At 38.1% G+C, this 15,800-nt stretch overlaps 2 protein-coding genes across 17 annotated transcripts in view; one reads left to right on the top strand and one right to left on the bottom strand.

Moving 5' to 3' along the window:
• LOC127520452 (unconventional myosin-IXb) overlaps nucleotides 1–7,260 on the bottom strand; it is a 50,362-nt gene extending 43,102 nt beyond the window's left edge. For all 16 annotated transcript variants that reach the window (XR_007932117.1, XR_007932116.1, XR_007932118.1 and 13 more), the window contains exon 1: nucleotides 6,976–7,260. The gene's annotated coding sequence lies outside the window, so the exon portion shown is untranslated. The remainder of the gene's footprint in view (nucleotides 1–6,975) is intronic.
• LOC127520458 (SLAM family member 5-like) overlaps nucleotides 1–15,800 on the top strand; it is a 162,261-nt gene that overhangs the window by 85,379 nt on the left and 61,082 nt on the right. The gene's annotated exons all lie outside the window — the stretch shown is intronic.

Raw genomic sequence — 15,800 nt, 5'->3', positions numbered from 1 at the left:
AAAGGGGGCATTATAGGTACCCTTTAAAGTTCTCCAATTTGAGCCAGCCGACCAATCAGAGCACATTGAGCTTTTCAGAAGGAGGGGCTTCATAGAGACAGGAACTAAACAGAGCATTACTGACAGACTGGGAAGAGAGGAGCTGCAATAATGGAGAATATGTAAAAAATAAAATGTTTCTTTAACATTTATGCATGAAAACCTGTTCTAGTAGAGCCCCAAAACTCAATCTAGGCATAATAGGACCTCTTTAAACTACAAACTGTTCTAAAAAAGAAAATCTCACATTTCATCTTTTTTTCCAGATGTAAATCACTCAAAATTACTCTTTGTGCAGAGCATTAGTTGCTCTGATATAATGGCTGTTCTGAATGTTACTGAATCATTTAGTATCCGACCGCCATTTGCATGCAAACAGTCTCCTGGACGTGCCTGAGAAAACACGGGCCTCCTAAACGCTCCAGGGCAAATCTCTGTATTCAATTCTGACAGAAAATGTGCAGATAGTTAATAATGAGCAGCCCGATATACAGGCTCCGTATGAACCGCCATGACGTCAAACCGAGATAAGCTTACATTTTTGATCCTAAAGGTCACCTCTGTCCAAGGGGATTTCCTGATTATGATCCAAAGAAAGCAGAATGTGCATCTCCTGCAAAACCATGGAAAGAGGTGGAAAGAAAGTCAAGGAATAGTTCATCTAAACTCTTGAGTCGAATATGAGCCTGTTTGTTGCATCTCTAAGATGCATTTAAATAACTGATGTTGTTTTTGGGCTCTAGAACAGGTTTTCATGCTTGAATGTTCATTATTTTCCCCATATTCTCCATTATTGCAGCTCCTCTTTTCCCAGTCTGTCAGTAACGCTCTGTTTAGTTCCTGTCTCTATGAAGCCCCTCCTTCTTAAAAGCACAATGTGCTCTGATTGGTCGGCTGGACCAGTGTGTTGCGACTGGTCAAAAGCTTTGAGCATATATGGGGAAATATCCCGGCCCTTACCATAACCACAGTTTCAACACACTAATAACTAACTCAACCAGGCCCCACCCCTTTATTCTGTGTATGCCTTGGGCGGGAATTATTTAAATTAGGAATATTGTGATGTGTTCGTTCTCAATGGACTACAATGGAGGCATTTCAGGGAGTTCAGAAACAGTGACACTGATTTAGAGAATAACTCCCGCTGGAGGGACTTTGGAAATTTTTCATGCTCAAACAGCAACAATACACACTAAAGTCAAATGAACATGGAAAAAAAAGCATAATAGGACCCCTTTCAAATCTTTTGAATTTTGAAGTCTTAAATCTACAGAAAAACACAAGTACATGCATGCATATTGCAGCTAAATACTCAATCAAACGTACAGGTCAAGGCTGTTTTCGACCAGAAAGCCAATTAGCCTTTAAAAAGTGGTCAAACTGAAACCAAAGCTGCATCATGTCATCTGCTCTGCTCTAAAAACATCTTGAAGAAATTAACTGCTCCTCCTAAATCTCCTGATATTACGGCCCCAGACTCCGTTTGGCTCTTTAAGTGCTTTCCAATCACTGAATGTTTCTGTTGGTCCGCTGCTCGCAGTCATTACACGAGCTCTGGGATTAGCTGGCATATCCAAAAGGAATGTCACGTCACCGGCAGCCTCGCCTCGATTACTTACTTTTGCCTGTGTGGCGTTCAGCATGAGAACACAACCAAAGAAGACCCAAAAGCTCTCTGGTTTTCACTGAGGTTGAGGGTTGATGTTTTCCCTCGGCTTCACAAAGATCAAGAAACGATTAAACATACAATTTACATACATTACCGTAAAAAATTTGGGGTCAGTAAGATTTTTTTATGCTTTTACGAATCAGTCTGTTATGCTCAGCAAGTCTGCATTTCAAAAACACTGTAAAAACAGAAATATTGTAAAATATTATTACAATGTAAAATAGCTGTTTTATATGTGAATATGTTGTAAAATGTAATTTATTCCTGTGATCAAAGCTGAATTTTCAGCATCATTACTCCAGTCTTCAGTGTCACATGATCCTTCAGAAACCTAAATAGCCTAATACCAATAATAATATGCTATATAAAAGTTTGAATTTGGGGAAAATGTGCATAACTGACATGAAAATTTCACAATGCAAAAAAAAAAAAAAGTAGGCTACACTTAATTTGTGTATTCAAAACAACATATTTTTGTCACATGCAGTCATCGTGTTCATCGATGGCCGATTTCGCGGGCTTCAACCTCCTGCGGCGTGTTTACATCAAATGAAGAGGAGAATGGCGCAATGTTTGCCCGTTTACTAAACAAACGGCGTCGATAATCAAGCAAAAGTCAACAGAAACCTCGCAGCTGTGTCGACGCTAACAGCCACGGTTAATGAGCTCTACTCGACTGGCGACGGAGGACTGAGGGGGCGTTTAATGAAGTCTCTCTGGCACTCGAACCGCTCCGGACACTTTCCTCTCAGACCAGGCGCTTCCTGAATGAGATCAATAGGCAGTCCAACATCAAAACCACACCATTACCAACCCGCTGACAGTAGCGCAAATGGAGACTCCCATTCATCTCCGGGACAGTATGAGCACATTGTCTCTCTGACTAAAGGTTAGACAATAAACGCCCCGTTATTCAGATGACCTAAACAGCCAAAAATGTCAGGCTATCGTTGTTTAGAAGGGGTTAATGCAAAACAGCGACCGAATGTGTGTCGGCTAGACTCATTTCTTCATGTGCTCTATAATTAGGGTTATTTATAAACTTGGATCGACTGCGTGCGTTGAACGCGGGGAAACTAGCAAGACCGTCCAAGCTTAGCTTTAACAATTTCCGTCCTCTTCTACCACGTGTGCGTCATCTCGACTGCGCACCGCAAAGTTTGGTCGGTTTGCTTGATGCTTGAAAGCTTTTATCTTTCCTCGCCCCCTCCAAAAAAACGACACACCCATAATGCAGTGCTGTCAGGCTACTTTGGGGCACCTACTAGATTAAAAGCCTGTCTTTACCACAGTGAAACATATGAGTGACCAGACCACGGAGGATGTTTCACTAAATTAGGGAAGCATTCCTCTGCCATCTGCAAATCTTGCAGATTTTCGAGAGGAAGGCGGTTTCTTTATGAACCAGTGGGAGAAAATGGATCTAATTCTTGCCATCTGCTCGTCAATAGTCATTACTGGGCTCTTATGATGGACGGATATGAAGTCACTGGTTTCTAGATCACCAATGGCTTCATATTCATCCATTACAGAAGAAAATAAAGAACTAATATAAGGTGATATTGAATTGAATGTTTACATAGTTTGAATGCAATTAAAAATATAAAACGATAATTAATACTGCAATAATTTAATTTCCCAAATATGCTATAAAATTTTGTAATCCTCTCACAACTAGAGAGAGTGATAACATAAAAAAATACTATAGTAATTTATGTAAATACTATAGTGTTTTTGAACCATACTATAGTAAAGTACTCGAATCAATTTGTTGTGGTAATTCTATAGTTGCTGTGGTAATATAACAACTAAAGTAATATAAACAAATGACCCAATACTGTACTAAGTTTTCTACAACTATAGGGTATAGTATACTATAATACACTACAGTTTACTGTAGTAAAAAACTAAAGTATACTACAGTATTTATTAAAGTTTATCAGTGCACTATAGTTAATACTACAGTATGCTGTAGCATTCAATAACAAAGTGTTGTAAATACTATAATATATACAGTATACTACAATTTACTATAATAAATACTATAGTATTCAATAGCATCTCTTTAAACTTTAGTATCAAAACTAGTATGTTCGATTCGTTTCTGTGAGTAATTGAATCTCGGAAGTGAATCAATTCAAAACTGTAATGCAGCGATTATTTTGCAAAAATTGACTGAAATCTCAGCTTAGCATTTTTCTTAAAGGTTTAAGTAAAAATAGATGTATTGTACAAAATATATTGTGGTTTGTTTATATGCATATAAATTAAATGGTTAAATATTCTTCCAAAAAAAAAAAAAAAATGAGACTTTGTTTGATATGATTGCTCTCGTTGAAGACAAACAAACATTTATAAATATTTCAAAAATTATTGAAGGCCGAAAATGTGCTTTTTTAGGCTACATAGTAAAAGTTTTAGTTGAAATATACGTACAAATACCCCACTATCTATCTATCTATCTAGCTATCCCTTTGTGTGTGTGTGTGTGTGTGTGAGAAACACAGCGCTCTCAGTAAAGAGTCGTGCATCTTCACACTAGAGTTTGCGGTACGTCACTGAAATAGTACAGATCGCTTGACGGAGAGCAAAACTCTCAAGTGCTCAATGTTCAGCGAGTGAAAATATTCTTAAAAACTTATACTTAGCCTCTAACACACACTGACGAGTAAAATCTAAGAATTTATTAGCCAATGGCTAATGATAGTCATTATTGAGTTGCCCAGAGTGCAGTAGTTAATCCAAAGTGCTTTACAGTAAATCAGAATTTAAAATAGAAAAGGAGGTAAAATGGAGATAAAAATCAAGCATTGTATAGGGTTGAAATAATACTGCATCTGTTATATTAGTGCATGTAAATAAAATGAATATATAAACAATTCTTCAGTGTATTAAGTAAATAAAGTGCATTGAGATTTATTTTGCAATGATTTGTTTGAAATGATTACTTTGGTTGAGGACGAAAAAAAAAAACCCTATATATTTAAGACATTTTGAAGCAAAATAGAACTATATAGTAAAGGGTTAGTTCACCCCAAAATGAAAATAATGTCATTTATTACTCACCCTCATGTCGTTCAACACCCGTAAGACCTTCGTTCATCTTCGGAACACAAATTAAGATATTTTTGAAGAAATCTGATGGCTCAGTGAAGCCTCTATTGACAGCAAGTTAATTTACACTTTCAGTGCCCAGAAAGCCTTTAAAGACATATTTAAAACAGTTCATGTAAGTACAGTGGTACTACTTTAATATTATATATTTGTGCACCAAAAAAACAAAATAACGACTGTTCAACAATATCTAGTGATGGCCGATTTCAAAACACTGCTTCTGAGCTTTTGTTTTGAATCAGCGGTTCACGTGTCAAACTGCTGAAATCACGTGACTTTGGTGATGCGAACCACTGATTCGAAACAAAAGATTCGAAGCAGTGTTTTGTAATTGCCCATCGCTAGATATTGCTGAAAAGTCGTTATTTTGTTTCTTTGGTGCACAAAGTATTCTCGTCGCTTCATAACATTAAGGTTGAACCACTGTACTCACATGAACTGTTTTAAATATGTTTTTAGTACCTTTCTGGGCACTGAAAGTGTAAATTAACTTGCTGGCAATGGAGGCCTCACTGAGCCATTGGATTTCATCAAAAATATCTTAATTTGTGTTCCGAAGATGAACGAAGGCCTTGCGGGTGTTGAATGACATGAGGGTGATGAGTAATAAATTACATTATTTTCATTTTTGAAACCTTTCAACCCTTTAAATATTAAAGGCTGAAAAATATTGTGATATTTGTACAGCTATACTGCCCAGCCCTACTTCCAGGTCTCTCATTCAGTGGTTCCCTTTCAATACGTCAGTGCACATATGGTGCAACAAAAAAAGCTTTGTGGGCCGCCCTCTCAACTTCACAATAACTCTTTAAAATAGAGACTGAAAAAAAGAAAGAGAGAGCAAGAGTAAATAGGGCAGGGACACCCAACCGTCTAACACTCCTGGCAACCTGAATTTCCTATGACTACGTCTACATTCATCAGCAAGTATCAACTTCCTGTTCACGTCTGCTAGTCACTGAAGAATTTCTCAATATAAACCCATCCCCTCTATGCTGTTCACTGTCATGTTACAAATCATTAAAGTCAACATGAAACCCAATAATAAAATGAATTTCCGGGATTATCTAAAACAGAAAAACATGCACATGTAGAATTGACACAAGGCCACTTCAGTTAATCGGCCAAATATTGGCCAATATGATTAATATGAAAACAAACATATTTCTATTTGGAGTGACACGCACTTGTGTGTTCACAATAAGACCAGGAACGTGGAATGAAAAAGTACATTCTGATTTCATGATGTCTTTAAAGGTTGTTCAACTCAAAGACACCAATCTTCAGTTGCTTCAAGGCTCTCACGCTACATTCGCAAGCAAAAATAACAGCGTGAAAAACCTTCAACGCTAACACATGACACGCAAAAATTTCTCTCGCTTCCTGTCAAGTTTCTGTTCTTAGTGATGATGGGGTTTTTTCCATGGCTGATGAACACAGACAATAGGAGGATAGAAGTCAATCAGAGTTGAGAAAAAAAAAGGCCAATCCTAAAGTCCAGACAGGGATGACCACAATCCCATTGGTTTTTCCAAAGACAATAATGAGCTACCGGGCTGTACATTGTATTATTACTTTATGATGGTAATATGCAAACACTTTAGGTGATTGTCAACTTAAATGTGACCATAAACCGTATTAGCTACAAATCCCATTGTGGGTCAGAGTTACATGAAAAACACAATGAAGCACAATGCAACAAGTAAGAGGTTCAGCCTGAGATCCCAACAGGGTTTATATCTATTGAATTCATTTACGAAGCACAGATTGAAAACATATCACACATAATTGAGAAATATTAATCTAGAGCTCAGATTTATGTATAAATTAACCACCACAACAAAGCGGGAAATCAAAGATCAAAAGTTACACTGTATCATTGTAACAAAGGCTCAATCCGGGAAGTTCGTTTAATTTTGAGCCTTATCGCTGCGAACGGACTTTTATTCTTTGTTTATGTGACTTTGAGTTACTTTCTAGCTTAACCGCTATTTTTTCGAGATAATATTAAAGTTACTTTGATCAGAAATGTTGGTTGGGGTTTTGAAACAAAAGCCTTTTCACTTCCAGCCACCCGGAAAGTTTATGTTCGCCGCCGCGGAGCTTAAAACGGCTCGAATAAATGAAACATTAAAAACAGCCGGTCAACTTACCTTGATGTGTACATGTTGTGCTGAATGAAGCTTCTCATCTTTGATAAGTTAATAAATGTGGCTACTCGTTTGTCTCCGTGTGTTTGTGTATACGTGTATGCGGCTCCTCCTCTTCATCCAATAGATCGCCTCTTCATCAAACTCATCCAGACAGGTTTATTTCCACCCCAGAGACCTCTTTAAAAACATAACACAGAGATATGAGTCCGGAGAGGACACACGGACATTGTGAATGTGATCTGAGAGCTTTGTGCTGTAGATCTAGACACAGTGAGGAAAACTTATCGTGTGAACAGATGCTGAACAGCGACGCCTGGCGGATGAAAAGCAACTGCTGCCAGACACCAGGGTTCCTTAATTTATTTCATTCTGTTACTTAATTGTATTAGTTTATTATTTTAGTTGTTAATATTAATTACTTTAGTAATATTTCTACATATGCACCGTTACTTTTACGTTACGTTACTTTTTGCTTTACTTACTTATTTTGCATTATTTAAACTGAACTCTACAGGCGTTTTGCAATAAAAAAGCTCAGTATTTGTAATTCAGATAAATCAAAGTAAAAAGAAACTGCAATACTCGTTTCTGAGTTAACGAGGTTTGGTATATGGATTTCTAAGAGCTGTCTGTCTGGTAAAGGTGAGCAGAGAGCAAAGCCTTGTGGTTGGATGCGAGTAGTACAGCCTGTATGAAAAACTCAAAAGTAATTACATTAAACTACAGCTAGATGTCAGTATAAATTTAGATACTGAACAATGCCAAGTCTGTCGGTCTAGACATTGCTTGTATAAAGGCACAATATGTAAGATTGTTGGATTAAAATATGCAAAAATCACTAGAACAGTGTTATACATTTTGTTGACATGTGTACTTACATTATCCCAAATGTTTCCAAGAATGTTTAAATCCAGAGAAATAAGCAATTTTAACCAGGACATGGACCATGTCCGTGTGTCACCTATAAGTGATGTCATACCTGTGTTACCCTCGATTTTATTTATTAAAAACCATGGAAACACCAAAGACACTTTAATATATTACAGGTTTCATTAGACAAAGGAACAACTGTTTGGATACATTTATAGACAGAAAAGTAATTATTGTTATATAGCTCAACACGTTCAGTCTTATTGTTTGAATATTATTTTCTTGATGCATGTTTTCACCAAGTGGCTTACATAGCATAATCAGATGCAGCTTTATTTTTAGTAACAGTAATACAGCATTTTCTCCATCATACAATGTTTTAAAATTAATTGCATGCCATTTATCAACACAAGCCATCCAGCATTTAATATGATATTCTAATATTGATCTAGCTCACTGCAGTGTGCAACAAGTGTCTCACAGCAGCCGCCAAGCGAACACTCAGAGTAACGTTATAACATCATTTTCAAAACACTCAAATGTATGCTTTACCCCACATACGCTTGACTGGAAGAAGTGGAAGTGGCGACTGCAGCATATTAAAAGCTCCACTGCTTTTGAGGCGTGTCGCGCTCGTCTCTCATTAGCAATCGCTCCAGCGGCCTTGTTCAGCTCCAACAGCACTCGGCCCTGCTCTGCTTCATACTACAGTAACATTAAAGGGTACATAACACACACAGTTTCGGCCAATCTCATGTTAATCTTGAGTACCTATAGAGTAGTATAGCATCCTCCTTCATATCTCCGAAAAGTCTTTAGTTTTATCATATTTATAAAAGACAGATACACTGTACCGAGTCTTTCCGAAAACCTTCCCGGAGGCATGCTGTGGGCGAAGCTAAAGAGTGACGAGCACGCGCAGCATTTGCGTAGCGAAGATACACTATATTGCCAAAAGTTTTGGGATGTCTGCCTTTACGGGCACATGAATTTTAATGACATCCCATTCTTAATCCTTAGGGTTTAATATATAGTTGGCCCACCCTTTGCAGCTATAACAGCTTGAACTCTTCAGGGAAGTCTTTCCACAAGGTTTAGGAGTGTGTTTATGGGAACTTTTGACCATTCTTCTAGAAGCGCATTTGTGAGGTCAGGCAGTGATGTTGGACGAGAAGGCATGGCTTGCAGTCTCCACTCTAATTCATCCCAAAGGTGTTCTATGGGGTTGAGGTCAGGAGTCTGTGCAGGCCAGTCAAGTTCCTCCACACCAAACTTGCTCATCCATGTCTTTATGGACCTTGCTTTGTGCACTGGTGCGCAGTCATGTTGGAACAGGAAGGGGCCATCCCCAAACTGTTCCCACAAAGTTGGGAGCATGAAATTGTCCAAAATGTCTTGGTATGCTGAAGCATTAAGAGTTTCTTTCACTGGAATTAAGGGGCCAAGCCCAACCCCTGAAAAACAACACCACACCATAATCCCCCCTCCACCAAACTTTACACTTGGCACAATGCAGTCAGGCAAGTACTGTTCTCCTGGCAACCGCCAAACCCAGACTCGTCCATCGGATTGCCAGACAGAGAAGCGTGATTCGTCACTCCAGAGAACACGTCTCCACTGCTCTAGAGTCCAGTGGTGGCGTGCTTTACACCACTGCATCCGACGCTTTGCATTGCATTTGGTGATGTAAGGCTTGGATGCAGCTGCTTGGCCATGGAAACCCATTCCATGAAGCTCTCTACGCACTGTTCTTGAGCTAATCTGAAGGCCACATGAAGTTTGGAGGTCTGTAGCTATTGACTCTGCAGAAAGTTGGCGACTTCTGCGCACTCTGCGCCTCGGCATGTGCTGACCCCGCTCTGTGATTTTACGTGGCCTAACACTTCGTGGCTGAGTTGCTGTTGTTCCCAATTGCTATTCACATCGGCACAAATGATGTTCGACTTCACCAGTCAGAGATCACTAAAATTAACATTAAAGAGGTGTGTGAAATTGCAAGTACAATGTCAGAAACAGTAATTTGCTCTGGTCCCCTTCCTGTTTGTCGGAGTGATGAGATAGTTAGCAGATTATCATCACTCAATGGCTGGCTGTCTTAGTGGTGTCTGCAGAATAATATAGGTTTCATAGACAATTGGAAAAGTTTTTGGGGCAGACCTGACCTGTTGAAAAAAGATGGTATTCATCCCTCCTGGGATGGTGCTGCTCTTCTCTCTAGTAATATGGCACACAGTCTTAGAGCTAAAACATGACAAACTGGGGCCCAGGTCAGGAAGCAGCAGACAGACTGGCTAAACCGACCTTCTGCTAGCTGTCTCACGTCACAGAAGTCAGATAAATCCCAACACACAGAAACTCTTTCACCTAGATATTATCACATAGAGACTGTCTGTACCCCGAATTAGTAAATACAAAAAACTTCCAAACCCATTTAAGGGTAAAAATTTAGTTAATGTTTAACAAATAAAAAACAGAGATAATACTGATAAACAAATGATAAAGCTTGGGTTGCTAAATAATTAGATCCCTTTCTTCAAAAGCACTCATTGTAAATGAAATTATCACAGACAATAATCTAGATGTGCTGTGTTTGACAGAAACCTGGCTAAAACCAAACGATTACATTACAAGAATTTGCTGATTTTCTATCAGAGGTAGTACTAGCTGCGGATAAAGTCCTTGTTGTTGGTGATTTTAATATCCATGTAGATAATGATAAAGACGCATTGGGATTGGCATTCAGACATTCTAAACTCTATTGGAGTTAGACAACACATGTCAGGACCCACTCATTGTCGTAATCATACTTTAGATCTAATACTGTCACATGGAATCGATATTGATGCTGTTGAAATTCTGCAGCAGAGCGATGACATCTCAGATCATTATCTAGTCTTGTGTATACTACATTTAGCCAAGGCTGCAAAACTGCCACCCTGCCAAAAATATGGTAGAACTATCACTTCTACCACTAAAGATTGCTTTATAAATAATCTTCCTGATCAGTTTCATCTCCTTAGCATACCAGACAGCTTAGAAGACCTTGATGTTGCAACAGAAACTATTGACTCTCTGTTTTCCAGCACATTAGACTCAGTTCCTCCTCTGCGCTTAAAGGATTAGTTCACTTTCATATAAAATTTTCCTGATAATTTACTCACTCCCATGTCATCCAAGATGTTCATGTCTTTCTTTCTTCAGTTGAAAAGAAATTAAGGTTTTTGATGAAAACATTCCAGGATTTTAAGGTTTTAATTTTAAGGTTTAGTGGAATTGCACTGTCATGGTTCAAATCATACTTATCTGACTGTTATCAGTTTGTAGTAGTAAACGAAGAGATGTCATATCGATCACAAGTTTAATATGGAGTACCACAAGGCTCAGTACTAGGACCGTTGCTTTTCACTCTGTCCATGCTACCCTTGGGAGATATCATTAGGAAGCATGGCGTTAGTTTTCACTGTTACGCTGATGATACTCTATTTTTCTTCGAGCCCTGACGAAACTTACCAATTTACAAAATTAATGGAATGCATAGCTGATATAAAAAATTGGATGACCAGTAATGTCCTACTACTAAATTCAGAAAAAACAGAGATTCTAATTTTTGGACCAAAAACCTCTTCACGTAATAACCTAGAATACTGTCTAACACTTGATGGCTGCTCTGCTAAGTCTTCGTCGTCAGTTAGGAACCTGGGTGTGCTCTTTGATACCAATCTTTCATTTGAAAGCCATGTTTCTAGCATCTGTAAAACCGCATTCTTCCATCTTAAAAATATATCTAAACTACGACATATGCGATCAATGACAAATGCGGAACAGTTAGTTCATGCGTTCATGACCTCAAGGCTAGATTACTGTAACGCTCTACTGGGTGGTTGTTCCACTCAGCTGGTCCAAAACACAGCAGCTAGAGTTCTTACTAGAACCAGGAAGTATGACCATATTAGCATACTTCTGTCAACACTGCATTGGCTCCCTATTAAACATCGTATAGATTTTAAAATCTTGCTACTTACCTACAAAGCACTAAATGGTTTAGCTCCCCAGTACCTGAGCGAGCTCTTAATGCATTATAGTCCTTCACGTCTATTGCGATCTCAGAATTCTGGACAGTTGATAATACCTAGAATATCAAAATCAACCGCAGGTGGTAGATCCTTTTCCTATTTAGCACCTAAACTTTGGAACAGTCTTCCTATCACTGTTTGGGAAGCAGACACACTCTGTCAGTTTAAATCTAAACTAAAAACACATCTGTTTAAACTTGCATGCACATAAACCATTATCTACTTCTACAATTCAAATCATGTAAATTGTTAGGCTGCATAGATTAGATCAGCCGGAACCGGGAACACTTCCCATAACACCTGATGTACTCTCTACATCATAAGAAGAATGGTGTCTACGCTAATATTAGTCTCTCTCTGTTTATCCTGAGGTTTGCCGCAGCCTGCCAGATCCAGGCCGTATCCAGAGAGATGGACCTGCATCTAGACACGACGAAAACGCAGCCCTGAAGTGTCAACTAAACTATCCCCTGCGAAGGCCCATTTCTCTTTCCTTTCCCTATGTATAGGGATAAAACGTTATCAAAATTATTCCAGTTCGCATAGATCCGTGGACACAACTAATTTTTCTGTATTGAATTCACTGAGCTCCTGAGAGCAACTCATTCTTTTACAAATGTTTGTAGAAGCAGTCTGTACACCTGTGGCCACACTGTTAGACCTTGCCAGGCTTTTTTACAGTACACTTTTTACAGTATTACTTGCAACACTGTTGCCAGTAATTTACTGTTGATTGTACAGTTATTTACTGTAATCTACAGTATATTACTGTAAAGATACCATGCACTAATTAAAACTCGTGTTATCTCATTTCATTTGCAGAAACCAACTGCCTCAAATTGTCCAACTACCATTTAAATTTACAAACTAATATTTATTATATGCTAATAACATAAGCATAGAGTTCACTAAAAACATTTTAAATAAATAGAGTTTCACTGCATCAGCAACTACACAGTCACCATCTGTTAAATAAAACAACATGCAGCACATCACCAATGTCTCTTGATCTTCTCCTGACCCTAAGCACAGGCTCTACTCTTCAGCACAATGGTGACCCACAAAACTCAATTTTACAGTAAACTACTGGCAACAGTGTTGCCAGTATATAACTGTTTTTTTTTTAAACTTACAGTTTGTTACTGTTAAAATACATTTTGTGGGTGTGTCTTTTTATCTCACACCTTTAACCCTTTCAACCCCACAGGAACATCCTCTAGAGTCCACACTACAGAGTAAAAGTAACATTGACACTGTGTTGCAGTGAGATAATTAAGTTAATGTTTAAGTGATGATTGAGCACTAATGATGAACACCTGCTGTTAACAAGCAGAACCACTGAAAAGAGGAACAAGAACAGAAAAAAATACGAGCAGAAACTACAACTGTCTTCCAGCCATTACACATTATTACACTTATTACTGACCAGTTTGACTTTTATTTCTACAGAAGATCTTATTGAGAATTAACAGAAGTTTAGATGTTAATGTTTTATTGAAAATGTTTGGTTTGATGTCACCATGGAGGAGAACAGTATTTGCTTTAGTTGAGCTCTTGACTCATGACTTGTTATACATCAGTTTTTGTTTTTTCTCTGGCTGCCTAAACTATTTTTGCAAGTCACCTTTGTTATGACAGAAACAAATGTGGAGAAAAAAATCGTTGAGTGCTGATAGTAATGTATTGGCAAAGACATAACCGTCACATAGTCTTTTGATTCACTGAATTCATACTGTGTTTTATCCATTGTTACATCATTAACAGACTAATATTTTACATTATTACCACTGCAAAACTACAGCAAGAGTTCCAACAACAATCAGCTAAAAAGAGTTTAATTTTAAACACCATGCACAAAAAAAAAACAAAAAAAACAGCTGCAGCATTATTTAGATACACACAGATATCAAAAATCAGCACATCAGTCTCAACAATGGTGGCAATAAAAAAGGACCATTCAGCTGCATAATTTATTCATGCTGCAGTGCATGCTGGGAGTTTTGTACTATGCTGGCATCCAGCCTGCATTGCAACATTAAACTTTTGGATGTCACCATAGTTGAGATGCATATTCTGATTGTTGATGTCTCTGCTGTCCAAGTTATGCAGGAGCTCAAAATATTTATGCATTATAAGACTTATATATTCTCCTAAATAACTGATTACTGAAATGTTGCTGGTTCTTACACTGTTGAATCGCAGACCTAGTATAATCAATGAACATAAAATACCCATTAAATCAAAGACTAGACACAGAAAGAGATCAGTGAATTAAACAAGTCCAAGATGATTACAGCATCATCACAACAGCCAAAACACCTGATCAACTTCACGTTGGCTTTTTCCTGCCATAACAAATGTGTTTTATAAACACTCAGTTACAGCAGCCAGAGAAAGCTAATGTGTGGCTGAAGTCAGTTGTAGTTCTTGTGTTTCTGCTCGTCTCTTCTCTTTTTCTGGTCTTGTTTCTCTGTCCTTCAATGATTCTGCTTATCAGGTGTTCATCAGTGTCTGAATTTACCCACTTCTTTTCATTAACTCTGTCAAGTGTACTATATTAGTGAACTAATGTAGGGAATAGCGAATGAGGGTATAGGGTGTGATTTGGAACAGCGTCGACTTTGAGCGCCGTTAACTCACAGTACATTCCTGTAGGCTACTTTCTCGAAAATGACAAATATTACCCAGAATGCATTGTTTTCTACAGTATATTACTGTTTTAATGGAAAATAGTTTGTTACTGTCAGAAGTTGGCCGTTTTTCTACAGCAAGGTTTAACAGTATATGGAAGTGATTGAAAAACCTGAATTCAATGATTTGGAGGGGTGTCCCAATACTTTTGGCGATATAGTGTATCAATGGTCAGCTAAACAAATGTATTTAAACACACACAATACACCATCGCATTATCCATGATAACTTTTGATTCATTATACGTTCGTGTTGTTTACATTATATGCACTTACGTGCCGACTGCCAACAAAACAGACATTTGATGCAGTTTTACATACCACCTGCGGTTTCGACTCATGACCGGGATCATTATCGCTGTGACCGCTCCATCTTTCAGAAAACACGAGATATTCTCCATTCATTTTAACTAATAAAAAAGTGATTGACACGACTTTATCCTTATTTTGATAGTTAATTTAAGGTGATTTCTATGGTTATTTTAATGACAAATGTCGAGAGCGCATCAATGTAATGCGTGAGCACAAATCTCTCAGCTCCACTTAACACTGGGTTCTTCTTTCCCTCACAACCAAAAACACACTTCTTTGGTGACATTGTTGATTTCGTGATCTAAAAACAAAGTGACAAATCTTTCTTGAGCAAGCCCTGTGCAGGGCTGCTGACGACTTCTGTAACCCAAACGAAGTGTGTTTATGGGCGTGCTCTTGCTCTCTCGCTCTGGTTAATGTGCGTGCACGCTTTTCCGGGAGAAGTGCCCGTGCAAGGAATCCCACCCTTTATTATGTAATACAGGGCCATGCTCGGAAAAAACTCTAAAACATGTAGGAAATCTGAAGTAGTGTATTTGGCACAGAAATACTCTGTTATACGTCCAATTTGTGAGGTGAAGACGACATCTCCCATAATTCTGCGCAAAATCTAGGCATCATCAAGCTACACTTGTTTTGAATCGGTGACCTCTAGAGGCGAAACTTTACATATTGTGCCTTTAATTAACTAAATGAAGGTGTCTGAAGAAGAACGGCCTACTTTTCAAAAGCTTTCTACACATAATTCACTCTTTGTTGTATTTTTCATTTTCATTTAAAAGCATTTGATTAAAAACATTAGATTTTTTTTTCTTTGTCCAGATTCCAGCTGTGCTCACTTTAGACATTCATCAACCAATTTCATGAGGTGCATCCTGGG

This window comes from Ctenopharyngodon idella, chromosome 10, assembly GCF_019924925.1.
Source record: "Ctenopharyngodon idella isolate HZGC_01 chromosome 10, HZGC01, whole genome shotgun sequence".
NCBI classification, from domain to species: Eukaryota; Metazoa; Chordata; class Actinopteri; order Cypriniformes; family Xenocyprididae; genus Ctenopharyngodon; species Ctenopharyngodon idella.
The sequence above is the reverse complement of the archived record's forward strand: the minus strand, read 5'-3'. Positions and strand labels throughout refer to the sequence as shown.